Genomic DNA, 22,673 nt, shown 5'->3' with positions numbered 1-22,673 from the left:
TTGCGGGACACGGGGGTTCCTCCCCGAGTCCACTCAGCTCTTGCTACTTCTTGGTCTCCCGCAGGAACTTCGTCTTCCTGCGCATCGACCGGGACTACTGCACGCTTGAACTTGTCTTGGTACAGCTCCGGGAGGCGCTGTTCATATGCGATAGTTTCTGAACCATGTGCGCCGGCGAGGATAATCTGCTTGGGAGGCCATGTCCTTGAGCTGTGTTGCAAGGCCAGCTACGCCAACTCGATTGCTTCCTTTTCGGTTATACGAACCGAATAACATCGGTTCCTAAGATCCACTGAAGCGCTGGATGTGATTCTGTCACCGTTTCTCCGCGCTTCGACGTAGTTGTGCTAGATCGGCAATGCTAGACTCGGAAGCATCTGAAGGGTATTGCGTATGGAATTGTTCTTCAAACTGCTTCCAATACTGTATGCAGTTTCCTGGCAAAGAGCTGAACCATCCAACACCCGATACCGTGATGGACTGTGAAAAGAGCCACAAGCGTAGCTGATCCGACAACGAAGCCGGTCCTAGTTGCGCCAAATATCGGCCGACGTGCTCGATGGAGCTGGAGCCATCGATCCTTGAATTTGGAGAAGTCAGGGAGCCGATATTTAGGTGGCAGCGGGATCATCTCGTACTCGTCGGGGTACGGCTTGGAATAGCCGATTGCCCTTCTTTTCGGCATCATGCCGAACTGGTCTCTCAGTATGGTACTGATCTGATCCTTGTCTTTGGCTGCAGGAGTTGCACTACGAAGATTCGCCGGGTGGCGTACTTAGCCAGCCATGTTTGCTTTTCCAGCTCTCGAGCCAAGCTGCCAGGAGCTGGGCTGCGGAGTTTCGTCGGGGTGGCATACTTAGTTAGCCACGTGCGCTTCTCAAGCTCTGTCGCTGACGTTCCTCCTGTCTTCGCCGGAGTCCCTGATGTTGTGGCCTGGTTTGAGAGTGCCCAGTTGCCACAATCTGGCACATACGTGCACGCGTATCCTTGAGGGATCTCCTTAGGCGCCGCAGCCAAGAACTGGTAGTCACTAGGGTCACCACCGATCTTGTAGACGACGAATGCCGGTGTAGCCGGCACTTCAGCTGGTGCTGCCAACGCATATGGCAGCGGTGGACGGGACTGGAGTGGCAACTCTCCTTGATGCGTCCCGAGAGCTGGTCCTGACGGCGAGTGCGGTGGCTCATGATCTCCTGGATCACGCGCAGAGCGAGACGCTCCAACACGTTGACCAAGTTTTCGAGTGGCGGTGTAGCGAGTGAGCCACCAAGTAGTTGATCTCTGCCGCAGGCCACAGTGCGTTCCTCCGACGGGGCAGAGAGGTCTATCCCATCGAGTGCACCTTGCGGTGAGAATCCCTTCCATCTGATGGCATGGGAACGGGTTCTCTGAAAAGAGCCGATGAGGTCGGCTTCGAGGGTGACCTTGATCTCGTCGTATCTCTTCTTGAGCTCGTCAGGCAGCTCCTCGTAGGTGACTGGCGTGCCGTCCGCCATCTCAGATGTAGATGGCGATGTGGTTGATGTAGACGATTGTCCCACTGGGCGTGCCAGAATGTGTTGACTGCCAAAACCCACCGGCGGGCAGCGACTGTCAACACGGTAGAGCCGGGAAGAGCCTAGAGCTACGGCTGGCTGAGACCCCTCCGAGCGACGGCCCGCAATGCTCTTCTGGTCACACGTCCGATGCGAAGTGCAAGGGCGTGCCACCTGACCTATACCTGGTCAGGAAGGTGATGGGGATGCCTCGCTTAGTTTCCTGCATGGCATACACGTAAACATTAAATCCGAGCCTCGATCGGCTCTCAGGTTATCCTGTGAATCGGCTCAAAGAGCCGATCCACCCATGATTCGTACGGGGTGCACGAATATATGGTGATCCTGCTTGATCAAGATAAAGTTAATTAGATCTACGACGATTTAGGGTTTTCACCGCATAATCGGATCATCCTACTCCAGGTTGGGCCTCGCGGCCACGCACGGTGATCGTAAGCCGACCCTAAACAAGGCCTAAAAACCAACATGAAGTTGATCCTCGGAACATCCTGTTTAGGGCTTGCAAACGCCACCCTACGTGCCGCTGGATCCTCCACCCCTTTGTAAGGCCTAACTATTGCAGATATTAAACTAATCCTTGCAGAACAAGGAGCAATCGTAACGGATCAGATCTACTAAATAAAGATCAAGCGGGGTGCCGCCCCCACACCTGAGATAGGTGTGAGGGCGGCTAGACATGCAAGGGTTGCACTACGTAAGCATGTTATACGAAGAACTATGCTAACCCTAACACATCTATGATAACTACGTTGCTCGCCATCAAAGACGCTTCAGTACGAGCAACGCATGAACAACGTGGGGCTTGTGCTGCCTAGATCGCAAGATGCGATCTAGGCGACATGTCGCTACGATAGAAACCCTCGAGACGAAGGAGTTGGCGATGCGCCGAGATTGGTTTGTTTTGGGTTGAACGTGAGTTGTTGTTTATTCCATAAACCCTAGATACATATTTATAGTCCAGCGGACTTTCTAATTCGGACGTGCACCTAACCGTGCACGAGTAAAACTCTAACTTTTAATCTAAGATGCGATCTACTATATTACAGATACATGGGCAATTCAGCCCAACTTCGTGTATAAGGCCAATTCTTGTTCTTCCTTCCATGTATATCTTCAAGTCTATCTCAATCGTGGCCCACCTCTGACTCGGTCAAATTCTGGTGATAACAAAACCTTCACATGAAAAGAACACCTTCATAATATTTTTATATTGAACTACTTCAATATTCATTCTATGTACTTTGACTTAAACTTATGTTATCACCAGAATTTGATCGGATCAGAGGTGGGCCGCGATTAAAGATGGGCTTGAAGAATATACTTGGAAGAAATACATGAATCGGCCTTGTATACAAAGTTTGGGCTAGTTTGCCCGTGTATCTGTAAATATAGTAGGATACGTGTCGGTTAGATAGAATTTGGCTCGTGCACGGTTGGGATTATTCCCACGTCAGAAAGTCTACGGACTATAAATATGTATCTAGGGTTTATGGAATAAACAACAATCACGTTCATCACAAATCAATCTAGGCGCATCGCCAACTCCCTTGTTTCGAGGGTTTCTTCCGGGTAAGCATCATGCTGCCTAGATCGCATCTTGCGATCTAGGCAGTAACGTTTATTCGTTGTTCATGAGTTGCTCGTGCTGAAGCCTTGTTGATGGCGAGCAACGTAGTTATCATAGATGTGTTAGGGTTAGCATTGTTCCGTCGTGTTACATGCTTTTGTCTATGCAACCCTTAGACGTCTAGCCGCCCTTACGCCTATCTTAGGTGTAAGGGCGGCACCCCGCTTGATCGTTATTTAGTAGATCCGATCCGTTATGATTGCTCCTTGTTCTTCAAGGATTAGTTTAATATCTGCATAGTTAGGCCTTACAAACGGGTTCAAGGGTCCAGTGGCACGTAGGGTGTAGTTTGCTAGCCCTAGACAGGATGTTCCGGGGATCAACTTCATGTTGGTTTTTAGGCCTTGTCTAGGGTCGGTTTATGATCACCGTGCGTGGCCGCCAGGCTCAATCACGCGTAGGATGTTCCGATTATGTGGTGAAAACCCTAAATCGTATTAGGTCGTTTTAGCTTTATTTCGATCAAGCAGGACCACCATGTGACCGTACACCTCGTACGAATCATGGGTGGATCGGCTCCTTGAGCCGATTCACAGGATAACCTGAGAGCCGATCGAGGCTCGTATTTAATGTTTACGTGTATGCCATGCAGGAAACTAAGCGAGGCAAATCCATCACCTTCCTGACCAGGTATAGGTCAGGTGGCACGCCCTTGCACCAGCATCGGACGTGCGTGCCGAGTCTTTGCGGGCCGTCGCTCGAGGGACCAGGGCCAGCCGCAGTCTTGGCAGCCTCCCGGCTCTACTGTGTTGCCCATCGCTGCTCGCCGATGGGTTTCTGACCGCAACACATTCTGGCACGCCCGGTGGGACAGTCTTCGACATCAACTGCATCGCCGTCTACATCTGAGATGGCGGAAGGTACTCCGGTCACGTACGAGGATCTGACCGAGGAGCTCAAGAAGAAGTATGACGAGGTCAAAGCTATCCTCGAAGCCGACCTCATCGGCTCTTTCCAGAGAACCCGCTCACACGGCATCAGGTGGAAGGGGTTCTCGCCTGAAGGCGCGCTCGATGGAGTGGACCTGTCTACCCCTTCAGAAGAACGCACCAGGTCTCTGCGTCAGGAGATTAATTTCATGGTAGCTCATTCGCTGCACCGCCATTCTGAGAGCCTGGTGAACACTTTGGAGCGTGTCGCCCTTCGGGTGATCCAGGAAATCATGAGCCATCAGTATTCTCCGTCAGGACCAGCTCTGGGGACTCACCAAGGAGAGATACCACTCCAGTCCCGACCACCGCTGCCGTTCGCGTTGGCAGCACCAGAGGTGCCGAGTTCATCGGCATACGTCGTCTACAAGATCGGTGGTGACCCTAGTGATTACCAGTTCTTGTATGAGGCGCCTAAGGAGATCCCTCACGGATACACGTGCACATACGTGCCAGACTGCAGCAGCTGGGTTCTCTCAAACCAGACTGCAACGGCAGGGACTTCTAGAAGAGCAGGAGGAACTTCTGGAACAGATCTTGAGAAGCAGACGCGGCTAGCTAAGTATGCCACTCCGACGAACCTCCAGAGCTCAACTCCTGCAGTTGGCTCAGAGCTTGAGAAGCAAGCGTGGCTGGCTAAGTATACCACTCCAGCGAATCTTCAAAGTTCGACTCCTGCAGCCATCACCGCGGATCAGATCAGTACAATCTTAAGAGACTAGTTCGGCATGGTGCCGAAAAGGAGGGCAATCAGCTATTCCAAGCCGTACCCCAACGAGTACGATTTGATCCCACTACCACCCAAATATCGGCTCCCCGAATTCTCCAAGTTTAGTGGGTCAGATTGCTCCAGCTCAATCGAGCATGTGAGCCGATATTTGGCGCAGCTGGGCACGATCTCAGCATCAGATGAACTACGTGTGAGGATCTTCGCACTATCCCTCACAGGATCGGCTTTTGGGTGGTACACATCGCTGCCACCAGACTCAATCCGGACTTGGAAGCAGTTGGAAGAACAGTTCCACCTACAGTATCACTCAGAGTCTTCCGAGCCTGGCATTGCCGATCTAGCACAAGTGCGACAGAAGCGCGAAGAAACGGTATCAGAATACATCCAGCGCTTCAGGACTGTTAGGAACCGATGCTATTCGGCTCGTGTGACTGAAAAAGAAGCAGTCGAGTTGGCGGTGGTGGGTCTTGCATCACCGATCAAGGATGTGGCCTCCCAAGCAGAGTACCCTTCACTGGCGCATATGGTGCAGAAGCTGTCGTTATATGAATAGCGCCACCCAGAGGTATACCAGGATAAATTCAAGCGTGCGGTGGTCCTGGTTGAGGCAGATGAAGATGAAGGCTCTGCGGGAGATCAAGAGGTAGCAGTGGCTGAATGGACTCGGGGGGCAAGCCCCGTGTCCTGCAAGTGGGTTAAGCCACAAGGTCCTCCAAGAGGGTTTGAATTCGACGTGACTAAAGCTGAGCAAATTTTCGACCTCTTACTTAAGGAGAAGCAGCTAAAGTTACCCGAAGGCCACAAAATCCCCACGGCACAGGAGCTGAACGGAAAGCCATACTGCAAGTGGCATAACACGTTCACCCATACCACCAACGACTGCAGGGTGTGGCGTCAGCAGATCCAAATGGCGATAGAACAAGGGCGGTTAATTTTTAGCCAGTACGCCATGAAAGTCGACACGCACCCCTTCCCCGCCGTTAACATGGTGGAGTGCACTTACCCTGGGAGGTGCCAGCCAGGTTTCTCGTTCAGCATCAACATGGTAGGACCTGGGCACCACTCTGGTAAGGACAGAGACGAGGGCAGCTGCTCTCATAACAAGGACAAAGAGGAAGCCGCTCCACGCGATCGGCTCCGGCACGATGGCAAGCGCTACGTCACAGAGGGAGAAGTGAAGAATGTGCGATATCAGCGACCTCTCTCTGATCATCTCCTCAACAAATACGTGAGCCAATACGACCAACGCCGGCGATATGACGACGACGACGAAAGAGATCGTCTGGCTAGCAGAGACGCCAGGAGAGACCGCCGGCATGATCGCGACCAGGAGAGATATGAGCGCCATGCCAAGGAGAAGTCAAGGGAACAAGACGACGTGGATAGGCACTGGGACTGTCCTTTCTTCAGACACTGCTGGGATTCAGGAATGAGCCGATTGCCTACAATCGGCAACTGCCCAGAATGTAAAGAGAAGAAGAAGGGTGCAGGGGACGTGTCAGTATTCAAACGTCTAGGGCCGCTCCCATCTCAGAACAAGTACGCTGAGTCCTCTCGGGTGGAAGATCTCGAGGAATTAGAAGACGACGATGAAGAAGAAGAAGATAAGTACCACCGGCCAAGGTGGTGCCCTGATGGACTCAGCCGTTCCCAAAAGTGTAGGGTTCAGCGGCTACGTGGTTTGGAGGAAGCTGAAAGGTTATACCTGCACACGTTAAGGAAGGCGCGGCCTGATCTGGCCGCGAAAATTCAGCGAACTCTGGACGAAGAAGGACGACCACAAAAGAAAGAGTGGCATCCCAAACAAAGGAAAGCCGATGATGAGACATCGGCTGGCACAAACATGGTGTTCATCCTTCCAGCGGAGTTTTGTGCTCTAGGATTGGGCGAAGCACCTGTGGCACAACTTGACTGCGGCCCACGGCCAGTTATCTTTGAGAAGCCACGAGAAAGAAGCTACAGACACCTGAAGGCCCTGTACCTACGAGGTTATATCAATGGGCAGCCTGTCAACAAGATGCTGGTAGACACTGGAGCGGCATTCAACATTATGCCATACTCCATGCTACGTCGGTTGGGACGCTCTAGCTCGGATCTGATCAAGACCAACGTTACACTGAGCGATTTCAATGGCCAAGCATCTGAAGCGCAAGGTGTTCTGAACGTGGATCTGACCGTAGGAAGAAAGACCATCCCTACGACGTTCTTTATTGTCGACAGCAAGAGCACCTATGCTGTCCTGCTAGGGAGAGATTGGATCCACGCCAATTGTTGCATTCCATCCACGATGCACCAATGTTTAATACAGTGGGATGGAGATGAAGTAGAGGTCGTCCACGCAGATGACTCAGCCGAGATTTCAACGGCTGGCATGAACGTTTGGGAGACGGCGGGCCAAGAGCCACTCTCAGGCATCACTTTGGACGACTGCGAGCGCATCGACGTGACGAGAAACGGGGTGAGGCTGGTCTTATCCACCGGCCTGACCGTGTAACAAGAGCAAAAACTATGAACAAACGTGGCGAGGCCGATCCTTGTGATCGGCCCCAAAGATCTATGGACAAACGTCGCAAAACCTTCATTGAGCGAGTCAATCAACATGGAGGCCGATTCCAGAAATTGGCCAAAATTATCCTCACTATACGTTCTGCCCGTGTTCAACGTCGATCTAACGGGCGGCGGAAAGCGGGGATACAGGTTTACGTCGGCTGACGAGCTGGAAGAAGTCAACATCAGTCATGGCGATGCCGATGTTCAAGTACAGTACCTTGGCTAACTACAGAGCCGATATCTGCAGTTACCTGACTGAGGCTCGGGGGGCAGCTGACCCTGAAGAGTCTTTACTCTTGGCAGCCGATTTTATTGAAATCGGCTGGCTCTGCATCGCAATCTTTTTAAAGGGTGGTAAGTTCCTACGGAAGAGAACCACTGGAGCTGGTGGGAGGAATTTGAACGGGGATCCATCATCATTGACAGGCTCTGGACCATTTTGTTGCTGCAAAGAAACAGAGCGGGATTATAAGTCATCACTGGAAACTATCGCAAGGAAATTTGCGAGCAAGTGGTACCTGTTTGGCAGAAGTATCAGCTTCGGCGTCAAGTTGTTTTAGCAACAGTCTTAAGGCTCTCCTGAAGGCATGGATTTTCCACATTGTCCACCAGATCTCAAAGTCATCAATTGAAGAGATGAAGGATAGATTGTGAAAGACCGATGCGTTGCCATCGGCTCATTGAGCATTGCCCAATTTGACAATCGGCAAAGTCAGTATGAGGGGAAATCGGCTAAATTAGCATAAGGGAATCGGCAAAATCAAATCAAAAGGGATTTTTCATTGATAGCCGAATTTCTTACATAAAGAGCTGATTGCTCTCAAAAGGAAGTACCAGGGGATACATTGCCCCATCTACTACTACTGATCCTATGCTAAGGGTCCTATCTACGGGTCGTCGCTGCCCTCGTCGTCGCCGTCGTCGCTGTCATCGGCGCTACTCCCGGCTGGCTCGTCATCGCTGCTGCTGCGGCCGCCGGCAGGACCCTCGTTGTCCTCGTCCTCCTCGTCAGCGTCGTTGTCGCTGTCGAAGTCGCTGAGGTTCCCCGGCCAGGGGCAGAAGCGCTTGGCCGGCGGCTCGTCGGAGGAGGTGTCGTCCTCCTCCTCCTCCTCCTCTTCCTCCTCGGAGGAGGTGAAGTCGTCCCAGGAGAAGCGATCGTCATCGCTCTCCTCCTCCGTTTCCCCGTCGGCGAGGAAGCGGAGGTCACTTTCCCCGTCGGTCGAGGACTTGTCGTCCTCTGACCAGACGGAGAAGTCGTGACTGGACTCGTCCCCGTCTTCTATGGCGCGGCGAATGTTGGCCTCGTGGGCCTCCTCCGGGTCCCACTCCGGCGTCGGCTCGCGGGAGGGGGAGGACAGGGAAGAAAGACCCGATGAGGCGGAGGAGGAAGAAGACATGGTGTCAGAGGAGGGCTTTTGGAGTGCTAATGCGAAGGGGATGAAGAGGTGAAACTGCAGGATGCGGTTAAAATAGAGGGATATAGTGGAGGTTCAATGCCACAGCAGTTTCCGAGGAAGTGGTGCCCAAAGAAATTTTTTTGCCAGGTCACGCGGAGAAGTTGGGAAGGCGAGGCATCATGATGAAGGATGCTGCGACGGTTCTGCTCTGCCACGACATGACCCGACGAAGAAAAACAGAGTGATTTTGGAATTGACACTTCCAAAACCAGGGGGCATGTGTTATCACCAAAATTTGACCGGATCAGAGGTGGGCCGCGATTAAAGATGGGCTTGAAGAATATACTTGGAAGAAATACATGAATCGGCCTTGTATACAAAGTTTGGGCTAGTTTGCCCGTGTATCTGTAAATATAGTAGGATACGTGTCGGTTAGATAGAATTTGGCTCGTGCACGGTTGGGATTATTCCCACGTCAGAAAGTCTACGGACTATAAATATGTATCTAGGGTTTATGGAATAAACAACAATCACGTTCATCACAAACCAATCTAGGCGCATCGCCAACTCCCTTGTTTCGAGGGTTTCTTCCGGGTAAGCATCATGCTGCCTAGATCGCATCTTGCGATCTAGGCAGTAACGTTTATTCGTTGTTCATGCGTTGCTCGTGCTGAAGCCTTGTTGATGGCGAGCAACGTAGTTATCATAGATGTGTTAGGGTTAGCATTGTTCCGTCGTGTTACATGCTTTTGTCTATGCAACCCTTAGACGTCTAGCCGCCCTTACGCCTATCTTAGGTGTAAGGGCGGCACCCCGCTTGATCATTATTTAGTAGATCCGATCCGTTATGATTGCTCCTTGTTCTTCAAGGATTAGTTTAATATCTGCATAGTTAGGCCTTACAAACGGGTTGAAGGATCCAGTGGCACGTAGGGTGTAGTTTGCTAGCCCTAGACAGGATGTTCCGGGGATCAACTTCATGTTGGTTTTTAGGCCTTGTCTAGGGTTGGTTTATGGTCACCGTGCGTGGCTGCCAGGCTCAATCACGCGTAGGATGTTCCGATTATGTGGTGAAAACCCTAAATCATAGTAGGTCGTTTTAGCTTTATTTCGATCAAGCAGGACCACCATGTGATCGTACACCTCGTACGAATCATGGGTGGATCGGCTCCTTGAGCCGATTCACAGGATAACCTGAGAGCCGATCGAGGCTCGTATTTAATGTTTATGTGTATGCCATGCAGGAAACTAAGCGAGGCAAATCCATCACCTTCCTGACCAGGTATAGGTCAGGTGACACGCCCTTGCACCAGCATCGGACGTGCGTGCCGAGTCTTTGCGGGCCGTCGCTCGAGGGACCAGGGCCAGCCGCAGTCTTGGCAGCCTCCCGACTCTACTGTGTTGCCTGTCGCTGCTCGTCGGTGTGTTTCTGACCGCAACAACTTATTATGTGTTTCAATCTATCTTCATAGATCTTGACACTAAATATGTTTCAGTCCATATCCTTTCATTGAAGTTAATTCTCAACGAAACCTTTTAATCACATCAAGTATATAATTTCATCATTTATAATCAACGATATGTCAGCCACATATAATATTATAACTATGTCTCACCGCTCCCACTTAATTTCTTGCAGATGCAACCATCTTCATCGTTTCTGATGAAATCAAAAACTCTTTGACTATTTCATCCGGTGAAGATTCCAACTCTGTGATACTCACTTCATCCAATTGAAGTTTGTATACCTATCTAGTATTCCACGGACCAGCAAAACTCTTGGTTGTATCTAGTATACATCCTTAATACACACTTCTGGAAGGTATGTATTTCTACCATCCTACTAACATATCTCATAAAAGAAATATGTAGTGGCTACTAGAATAATCCATATAGACTATAAGCATTGCTACGGAAGATCTAATCTTATCGTAGTCAACTTTTTGAACTTTGTCGTAAAACAACTTTTCGACAAGTCGAGCTTCTTCAAGGATATTGCATCCAAGTCTATTAATTTTATAGATCCATTTACTTTTAGAAAGTATTCACCTATCTTGGATTTCATGGCGCATAGCTATTTTAACGGAGTCAGGGCCCATCATAACTTCTTTGTATGTAGTTGATTTATCATTGTTCAAAATCAATCCTTTGTCCACAAATCATTTATTTGATTACAAAGTAAACCATACCTACAAGATTCAATATGTACTTCGATCTCCATGCCTAAAACACTTTGTAGTCATGGGAGCCACGATCGTCGTGGCCGCTTCCAGAACCATTTCCGATGCTGCGCTACTCTGATCATTATGCTCAGGTTCATAAACCTTATCAAGTTCTATTGTCCTCCCACTCAAATACTTCGCTAGAAACAGTTTCTTGGAAATAAGAAACATTGACAAACACTTTTGTCTTTGACTTTATAGTGGAAAGAATTCCCAATCAATTTTATGGGATAATCAACAAAGACATTTATCCGATTTTGGTTGTAAACTCATTTACTTATGCTATGCATACCAAAATTTAAGAAAGGACTATTTACGGTTCATACCCATGCCATAACTCGTATGGTGTCATTTCAACGGATCATGATGATGCTCTATTCAGTGTAAAAGCGGTAGTCTCTAAAGCATAATCCAAAAAATATAATGGCATCATTTTATTTTATCTCATCATTAACCCAACAGGTTTGGATACGTCTCTCGGATACTCCATCATCACTATGATACTCCAAGAAACGTGAGTTGTAGAACAACTTCATAACTCTCTTAGATGTTCGCTAAAACTCGTAATTCAAATATTTCCACCATGATCCAATCATAGATATTTGAATTTTCTATTACGATGATTTCCACTTCATGCTGAAATTTATTTGAATCCATTCAAATGTTTCAAACTTCTTCCTTATCGAATAAATATATCCACATATATATATATATACTCAATTCATTGTTGGAAGTTTTATGAAGTAGAAGAATCTTCCGCACACAACTATGCCCAATGAACCACATACATCATCATGTATGTTTCCACTAAGTTAGTTGCCCGTTCAACTCTTGGCCTATGAACAGTATTTAAGTCATTCTCTTTAGAAGAGATTTGCAAGCGCCAAATGATTCAAAAATCAAATGACTCCAAAAATCCATTTGCATGGAGTTCCTTCATGCGTTCCTCTCTAACATGACCTAAATGGCGGTTCCACGAATAAGTGGAATTCAAATCATTTGCCTTATGGAATTTTAGCGTCAGTGTTATGTATGTGTGTTTCACCATTAAGATTTATAATAACTTATCCATCGTCCATGGAGTAATGTCATAATTTGAACAACTCATTGTTTTAATTTGACCAGAGCAAAATAACAATTTATTAAGCTCTTTATTATAAATTCTAAGGGCTAGGTAGAATGCCAACGACAAACATAATAACACTTTATTATGTTCCAGACGTGCATTATTACCATATTTCTTATTAGTCACTTAGGCCATCGTATTCTTGTATTGCGTTGTATTGTATGACATCTCATACCAACCAATCTGGTACAAATACCCAGGAATTTTATTATGTGACCAAACAAGGAATACATCCATAACATGTATATCATCTATATACACCTGAGCTAGACTTTCTAGTCTTTTCCTTTCTTTCTGCCAAAATATCTTTTGTAGTTTCTCTTTTAGCTTTCCCCACTCTCAGGAAACACTTCACCTTCAATAACTTCTAGGTCCATTGGTCAAACACCAATAACCTTGAGGTTCTTACCTTGAAGTTGATCATCATATGACAAGTGTTCCAGACTTCACTATTAGTAACTTTGTAATATGATGAACAATTTCACTCATAATTTTATCCATCATATCATGACGACTTTCCGAGACCATTTCTGTACATGCTAGGCTCATAAAGTTTAACCTCAGTATTCGCATGTGCAAATCTGGCTTGCACCCGTTGTATGCACACGTAGAATCTATCACACCCGATCATCACGTGATGCTTCGAAACGACGAGTCTTAGCAACGGTGCATACTAAGGACGATCACTTCATATACGAATATCGTTAGTGCCCAACTTAGTTGGAGGATTGGGACGCCTGGCGTCTTCAACCTTCGTACATTCCCATAAAACTTATGAGTTTATGTAGTCTCACTAGATTATATTCTATCATCTTGCAATAAGGTCTTAGATATCACATATATCTCATACCTTGCTTATTTCTGAAAACAAAATTTCCAGCTCCTTAATTTTCAAACAGATTTGAACTTCAAGTTTCACGGAGACAAGATGACTTTAGGTACTAATTGAAACCATAGCTCTTTGAATCAAAAATGTGAGGTTTGCTAAAAATCTGCAATAGGACTTAATCATTTCTTGATTCTTTAACAATACGGTACCAGTCCGTAAAGTCTCTTGTCAGACTTAACAGTATTTCTATCTCAATTACAAGACTAGCGCATGTTAGATAACGGATGCCAATTATACAAATTTAATTCAAAATACTATTCAGACTATGTTCATGATAATTAGTTCATGTTTTAATCTAATTACTAATGAACTCCCACTTAATGCAACATCCCTCATGGTTGTTAAGTGGTACACGATCCAAATCCACTACACCAAAAATGATCATCACGTGAGATGATGTAGCTTCAATGGTGAACATCAACATGTTGATCATATCATCCATATGACTCGTGTTCAACCTTTCGGTTTCTTGTGTCCCGAGGCCATGTCTGTACATGCTAGGCTCGCCAAGCAAACCCAAGTATTCCGCGTGTGCAAACATGGCTTACACCCGTTGTATGTGAACGTAGAATCTATCACATCCGATCATCACGAGATGCTTCAAAACGACGAACTGTAGCAACGGTGCATACGAGGGGAGAACACTTTATTATCTTGATATTAGTGTGAGGGATCATCTTATAATGCTACCGTCACGATCTAAGCAAGATAAGATGCATAAAGGATTAACATCACATGCAATTCATAATATGTGATATGATATGGCCTTTCTTCTTGTGCTTTTGATCTCCATCTCCAAAGCACATGAGCATGATCTCCATCATCACCAGCATTGCACCAAGGTCCATGGCGTCGCTTCATGGTTGTCCATCACTTATAGCTACTATAACAACTACTTGAAATAAAGCTATTACATGATGAATAGACACGCAGGTCTTAACAAAAATTAAAGACAACCATTAGGCTCTTGCCGGTTGCCATAATACAACAATGAACATCTCATACATCAAATATAATCATCATCACATCATGGCCATATCACATCACCAAACCCTGCAAAAACAAGTTAGACGCCTCTAATTTGGTTTGCATATTTTACGTGGTTTAGGGTTTTCGAGTGAGATCCAATCTACCTACGAACATGAACCACAACGGTGATACTAGTGTTGACAATAGAAAGTGCAAATTGGAATCTTCACTATGGTGGGAGAGACAGACACCCGCAAAGCCACTTATGCAATACAAGTTGCATGTCAAGCGTGGAGCAAGTCTCATGAGACGCGGTCATGTAAAGTTAGCCCGGGCCGCTTCATCCCACCATCCCGCAAGATGCAAAGTGCACAAACTAAAGCAACAAAAACATCAACGCCCACAAAACCATTGTGTTCTACTCGTGCAACAGATCTATGCATAGACATGGCTCTGATACCACTGTTGGGGTTCGTAGCATAGAAAACAAAAAAAAATCCTACCGCAAGACGAATAAATCCAAGATCTAATCTATGGAACACCCAAGATCTAATCTACAAGATCGAAGCAACGAGATTGATATGAGACTAACCCTCGAAGATTTCCAAAGCCTACGAGATTAGATTTCGTTGTTGGTGTAGTCGATCATCCAGTGCTGCAATTCGGCAGCACTTCCGTACTCGGTCGTGCGTACGGTGTCGATGAAGCCCGTCCTCTCCCCGTTCCAGCGGGCAGCGGAGGTGTGGTAGATCCCCTCGGAATCCCAGCAGCATGACGGCGTGGTGGTGGAGGTGGAGGAGAAATTCCTGCAGGGCTTCGCCAAGCCTGCGCAGGAAGAAGGAGGAGGGAGAGAGGGGCGGCTAGGGCTTGGGGGATGATATGCTGCACCCCAGCCCTCCCCTCCCTCCTATATAGGCGTGGGGGGGCTGCCTTGGCCCCTCCTCCAAGCCCAAGGGTCGGCCAAAACAAGGGGGGGGGGACTTCCCCCCAAGTTAAGTCCCTATTTTCAAGGGATTTGATCTTATCCACTTGGTACAGCCACATGGGCCTTGGGGGGCTGGTGTGCATGGCCCATGTGGGCCTATGCGACCCCTCCAGTCCATGTTGGTCGTCCGGGATAGGTGGGCCCCACTATGGTACCCTCCGGAACCTTCTAGAACCTCCGGTACAATACCGAAAAATCCTGAACTTTTCCGGTAACCCTGAAAATGACTTCCCATATATGAATCTTATTCTCCGGACCATTCCGGACCTCCTCGTGATGTCCTGGATCCCATCCGAGACTCCGAACAAACTTCGGTCTCCATCTCATATTCCGAATCTACTTATGCGACATCGAACCTTAAGCGCGTCACCCTACGGTTCGTGAACTATGCAGACATGATCGAGACTCCTCTCCGAGCAATAACCAATAGCGGGATCTGGAGATCCATAATGGCTCCCACATATTCAACGATAACTTAGTGATCGATTGAACCATTTACATACAATGTCGATTCCCTTTGTCAGGCGGTATTTTACTTGTCCGAGGTTCGATCATCGGTATCTCCATACCTTGTTCAACCTTGTTACCGACAAGTACTCTTTACTCGTTACCGTGGTATGTCATCTCTTGTGATCCAATCACATGCTTGCAAGCTAATCAGATGACATTCCACCGAGAGGGCCCAGAGTATATCTATCCGTCATCGGGATGGACAAATCCCACTATTGATCCATATGCCTCAACTCACACTTTCCAAATACTTAATCCCATCTTTATAACCACCCATTTACGCAATGGCGTTTGATGTAATCAAAGTACCCTTCCGGTGTAAGTGATTTACATGATCTCATGGTCGAAGGACTAGGTAACTATGTATCGAAAGCTTATAGCAAGTTGAACTTAATGACTTGATCTCATGCTACACTTATTTGGGTGTATGTCCATTATATCATTCACCCAATGACATAACCTTGTTATTAACAACATCCAATGTTCATGATCACGAAACCATGATCATCTATTAATCAACAAGCTAGTTATACAAGAGGCTTACTAGGGACTCCTGGTTGTTTACATAACACACATGTATCAATGTTTCGGTTAATACAATTATAGCATGTGATGTAAACATTTATCATGAACACTAAGATATAACAATAACTAATTTATTATTGCCTCTTGGGCATATCTCCAACAGGGGATGCCCAAGGCATCCCCAAGCTTTGATGCTTGTACATCTTGGATGTTTCTTGGGGTGACATGGGCATCCCCAAGCTTGAGCTTTTGTCCATCCTTCATCTCATCACATCATTCTTCTCTCCCTACACTTGAAAACTTCCTTCATACAAAACTTCGCACAATTTTCATTAGCAGCATTAGTGCAATCAAAATAACAAATACACTTTGGTTCAGTTCTAACACAAGTCAAACATCCATTTAACCATTAGCTACTGTAGCAACTTCTTCGAAAAGATCTTTCTCTCAAAAAGAAAAATATTAATAGGCAAATGCAAATAGTGGCAGAAATCTGTCAAAATAGAATAGTAGGTAAAGATCGACTTTTGAAACTCCTATGTTGCTCAAATAGAAAAGTGCAAAACTAACGAAAGTTAGATAATAACCGGGGCATAGTCTCAAAAATTATCAGATCAGTACGACATTCTGGCTGTGAATACGATTTTTTTTGTGACAACACAGAATCTGTTTCAGGACAACAACTTTCCCAAATCTTACTTTCTTCCTATTAGAGGCTATTCTTGGCGCAAAAACGAAATAAAAAGGATAAGGAGAGGTTGTTACAGAGGTAAAAACTTCCAAGACTCAACAAAATAAAAATTACAGAAATAAAACATGGGTTATCTCCTAAGAGTGCCTTTCTTTAACGCCTTTCAGCTAGGCGCAGAAAGCTTGAATCAAGTATTTTCAAGTGAAGAAGCATCAAGATCAATCACTTCCTCTAAAACACAACTTGTCAAAATAGGCACTTCAAATACCCCTGGAGATGATTCAACATGTAAATCATTCTTAGTTGCACTAAAAGTTTTATCAATTTTAAACATATTATGGGGTTTGGTTTAGCCACTTTTGGAACATACATGAATTTTTGCTCTTTTCCTACAAAAGCTTTCTCCTTCTTAAACCCGAGAGAAGAAAAGGTTAAACTTAAAATTTACATAGCCTCCTCTAGTTTACCAATTCTAAGATTTATATTATCATGGGTATTGCTAGCCTCTAAGATAGTCATTCTTTTATTGAAGCTTTCTATTGATTCATTAATTTGGCTAGTATTATCAAGGAAATTTGGCAAACTTTTCTCTAGAGAGCTCATCCTTTTATAACATCTTCCAAAGTGATCTCAGTTTTAACAATATTAGTAGGTGGTGTTCCTACTAAACTTTCAATTAAATTGCAGGCTTCCTTCGCAGGAGTAACCAGAAAATTACCCCCTGTGAGAGTATCCAGAGCATACCTATTCCAGCTAGATATACCAACATAAAATTTCTAAGAAGGATCTTGGTAGAATATTTTTTAGTACATCTACGATGAGCATCACTTATTCCATACCAATCATCTTTCAAACTTTCTCCCCCTTGTTGCTTAAAAGAACGAACCTCAACTTCAGGAAAACTCATTCTAGCAAAATTAAAACATAGCAACAAAAATAAAAATCTATAATAGAAACTATTTTTTTGTGTTTTTGATATAAAGAAGCAAACAAGACAAAGTAAAATAAACTAAGCAAAACAATAACAAAGTAAAGATATTGGAGATGAGAAACTCCCCTTGCACAAATCATCTTTCTCCCCGGCAATGGCTCCAGAAAAAGATCTTGATGTTGTGCACATCACGCAGTTGGGAAACCCCAAGAGTAAGGTATGATGAGCACAGTAACAAAATTTTCCTCAGTAAGAAACCAAGGTTTAATAGACCAGTAGGAGAAAGAAATCACTTCTGAAGGTGTTGCTAGCTAACTTTGGCAGGGCGCACTATCCGCGTCAGCAACAACGTGGAACCTGCACATAACACAACCAAAATACTTTGCCCCAACTTACAGTGAGGTTGTCAATCTCACCGGTTTTGCTGCACATAAAACAAAGAATTAAAGTGAACAGTGTGTGGATGCCAGAAAAAGAGCTATTGCCGTGGGAGTTGGCAATAAAAAGAACAGGTATTTGCAGTGTAAAAGAAAGTACCAGGGTCCATAGTTCACTAGAGGTGTCTCTCCATAAAGATAAATAACATGCTACGTGAACAAATTACAGCTGGGCAGTTGACAGAATAAAGACCATACATGATAAAATGATTACTATGAGATTTATTTGGGCATTACAACAAGATTCATAGACCGTAATCCAACTGCGTCTATGACTAATAATCCACCTTCCGGTTACCATCCGTACCCCTTTCAGTATTAAGTTGCAACCAACAGATTATTGTATTAAGTAAATTTTGTAAAGTAAACAATACAATTATCCTTGGATAAAGCATTGTTGTTTTCTCGCTAGTAGCAACATCACATCTACAACCTTAGAAGTTACTGTCACTCTCCCAGATTACTAGTGGCATAAACCTACTATCGATCAAAAATACTCCCTCTTGGAGTCACAAGCACATACTTGGCCAGCGCATCTATTAGCAACGGAGAGCATGCAAGATCATAAATAACATATGACAAGTATACAATCAATCTCAACCATAGTATTCAATATTTATCGGATCCCAACAAACACAACATGTAGCATTACATAAAGATGATCTTGATCATGATAGGCAGATCACAAGATCTAGACATGAAGCATAAATTGGAGAAGACAACCATCTAGCAACTGCTATGGACCCGTAGAGATGAACTACTCACGCATCACTTTGGAGGCGGGCATGGCGATGTATAGGCCTCCGGTGATGATCTCCCTCTCCAGCAGGGTGCCAGGAAGAGTTTCAGAACCCTCCCAAGCTAGAGTCGACGATGGCGGTGGGGATGGAACTTTCCGTGGATGGAGGCTTAGGTCTTTAGGTTTTTCCCGAACAGATGAATATATAGGCGGAAGGGCAAGGTCAGTGGGTGCCCAAGGGGACCACGCCCTACCTAGCCACGGCTAGAGGGTGGGTCGCGCCTAGGGGTGGTGTGGCCACCTCCTGGCTTGTCTCCGTCTCTCCTCTGGACTCCGTCTTTGTTACAGTAAAATAGGAACTTCGGCTTTCGTTTCGTCCAATTCCGAGAATATTTTCTGTACAACTTTTCTGAAATACAAAAACAGCAGAAAACAGGAACTAGCACTGTGGCATCTTATCAATAGGTTAGTTCCAGAAAATACATAAAAGTGCCACGAAGTGTAAACAAAACATATAGAAATGGGTGTAAAACAAGCATGGAACATCAAAAAATATAGATACATTTGCAACGTATCAGCTCAGACGAAGTATTAGAGGAAGCCACCATGCAAAGAACCAACACCAATTCAACAAGCAATATCTTTTTTTAACATAAGGGGTCGATGACTCCACTGGAGCTTTTATAGATCAACACGTGACAGGGTCATATTATAGAAAGATCCCTTTTTCTCACTCGTCCTAAAGAACCTATATTTTTATGATGAGGCCTAGCACTTTACGAAAAGCACCCTAGCAAGAAAACAGAAAACGCAATCAAGGATAGGGGCGCCTCTGTCACCCAGCGCCGGCGAACTCGAGGCGTTTCCACCGAGTTCCAAGAGAAGGATGCTCGGATGCTCGCCTTCGATGACAGGATCTAGCCGCTGGCAACCAATATATGGCCGGGGACGAACCACTTGGCCTTCCAGAAGCACCGAACGCTACTAGGGAAAGCCTTATTGTCGGCGCACCAAAAAATGCTACTACCTGCGCACTAGAGCCCGCCGGTGGTAGCAGGCCTGTGGTAATGGCTTACCGCCAGCACACCAAACAAGCGTTATCCCCAGCACACCTACCTAGTTCGCCGGCGCCAAGTTATACTAGAAAACAAACAAAAAAACTAGATCTAGATCTAGATCTAGATCTAGCTCGGGAACGGTGATTGTGGTGTCGTCTATGCGCCGGTATAGGAGGTGCATGAGGAGGCCGAAAGATCCCGAGGTCTTGGTCTCGTCCCCGCGCCAGTGTAGGAGGAGGAGGAGTGGAAGGAGGAGTAGGCTGGAGGAGGAGTAGGAGGCCGTAGGACGTTGTGGCCGTCAGTGCAGGAGGAGGCCATCCGGATGAGCAGGTCGATGGTGCAGCAACTGGAGGAGTCTGTCATTGTAGAAGAAGAGGAGGAGGTTGACGGGCAGCAGCCGGAGGAGACTGTCGGTGTTGAAGAGGGGGAGGAAAAGAGGAGGAGGGGAGAAAGTGAGGACCACGGGCTGATTTGCAGTATATATAGCATAGGTTACTAACAAGGGATTAACTTGTCAATGCCTACGGATTGTAGACTAGGGTTTAGTTGGAAGTAGAGGGCAAGTAGATCTCGAGGGTTTCAGCCGGAAAAGTGCTCGACTATTAGAAAACTAGGGTTGTGTTGACACTAAAATCGATCCTCTCTTCTTCCCTCGACTCCCCCTTATATAGGACGTGGAGCCGAGGGTTTCATGATACACAAGTTACAGAGTTCGGGAGACAATCTGAGTCCGTCCCGTAGTAGTTACAAGTCAATATTCCTAATACAATTATATCTTCCCAAACTCTCTCCTAACTAGGCTTCCGGGCTTTATAATCTTTGGGTCGTGGGCCTTCAGTAAAACCCTGGGTACCATCTTCGGCAGGTCCATTGGGGATGCCTATGTCAGTAGCCCCCGAGATTTTGCTTGAATCGAAGAATCAGGGAAAATCTCCAACTTTATAATTACAATACAACTTCTTCGAGTTAACATACATTTTTAATAAATCAATCATATATTGTACAGGGATAACGGTAATTGGGGCTAGTTCATCTGACGGATCAGGTACTAGTTAACTGCTCTCGTGGCAATCCACCAAAACCTACTTCAAGATCACGTCCCTGGACATGATCTCGGGATACTGGTGTAATTCGACATGCGTCGCTTAAGGTCTTACCAAATGTCGAATTCCAGTTATGTTTTATCGGGTACCTAACGCGTCCGTTAGGATTTTTCTTCGCATCTGCTGATACAGAAAAAAGAAGCGAAGCACCGTCAGAGGCGGTGCCACACCGCACAGGACGGATCCCGGGGACTTACCTTCACAAAGTATTGCGGCATTCAGAGATTAATTTGCGATTGAGGCACTCTGAGAATATATTGTCGAGTACTTTTTAGGCTGCTGGAATAGCACATTTATCCGAGTCATCGGATGACTTGTATATTTTTATCTTGACCTCCCGATGGGAGTATATGAAGAGTTATTTGTATAACTCGAAATATGCTCATCACATTCTTTATAGTTTCATCGGGCACGCGAACAGTGTTCCCGATGGGAGTAGCCCCCGAGGCTACAGCCAAGTGCTTGTACTTGGTTGTAGGCTCACCATTTTAACATATTTTGTCGCTATATTGTCATCTTTTCGAGTTCTTCTATCTTTTTCGGGTGCGCGACCAGTGCTCCCGATAGGAGTAGCCCCCGAGCATATGGACAAATGCTTGCATTTGATCATAGGCTCTCGTCTTTTCTTTCTTGCCATACTCGAGGTTTCCTTCTTTCTAAAGTAGCCCCCGAGCATTTGATCAAAAACTTGTATTTGATCAAAAGCTCTCGAAATTATCATCACTTCTTGTTTGTCACCAATCTTCATAACACCGCCATCGAGATTTTCCTTTGTTAAAGTGACATCAGTGCTGACGATAGCCACGACCCCTGTATCGGGAAAACGCGAGTTCTGTCCTATCACTGACTTGTGGGCCCAAAATATGCGGCATTTTGACACGTTACGCAAGTGGGGGACACACGTCCTCTGCTTTTTCTGGCACGCGCGCTGTAGCGCCTGTCCAGTTCCTTCACAGTGAAAATACATTTTTACCCCTTTGAGCCACGTGTAAAGCATCAAGTCCATTACTGCTGCATCCAACGGTGCGTCGATTCTCAAGTTTTCTATAAAGGATCTTCTTCTTCCTCCGTTCTCCCCTTCGCTGTGCCGCACCTCTGCTCTGTCTCATTCCAAAATCCCCCATTGCCACAAAACGCTCCTGCGCCTGTGCTTGCTTCCTTACTACAGTCAATCCCACTGAATGCCACCGCGTTCAAGGCTCACCAAGCACACCTCCCCCATGGCGACAGAAGACCTGCAGTTCTCTGAGTGGGAGAGATCTAGGATCTCCAACCAAGACGTGAACCTGCTCAAGAAGCTCGGGTTCATGAAACAGGAGAAGACGCTGATCTTCCCCGGCGAGGAGAGCTACCCCACACCGCGCATTGGATACCGGGTAACCTTTGTTGACCACCTTATTTGCGGTTTAGCTACTCCGATCCACGAATTTCTTCGTGGATTACTCTTTGTTTACGGGCTACAGCTGCATCATATCACCCCCAATTCCATCTTTCACATCTCTATCTTCATCACCCTCTGCGAATGCTTTCTCGGGACCCCTCCCATTTGGGGCCTGTGGAAACGCATATTCCTTGTCCGCCGCAACAGCTCCCACACCACCGCCTATAATGTAGGTGGTGTAGTTATATGCGTCCGCCCAGATGTCGAATATTTCGATGTCAAGTTCCCTGACTCTGTTCAAGGGTGGCGCAAAAGGTG

This window comes from Lolium perenne, chromosome 4 (genome assembly GCF_019359855.2).
Source record: "Lolium perenne isolate Kyuss_39 chromosome 4, Kyuss_2.0, whole genome shotgun sequence".
Classification (NCBI taxonomy): domain Eukaryota; kingdom Viridiplantae; phylum Streptophyta; class Magnoliopsida; order Poales; family Poaceae; genus Lolium; species Lolium perenne.
The sequence above is the reverse complement of the archived record's forward strand: the minus strand, read 5'-3'. Positions refer to the sequence as shown.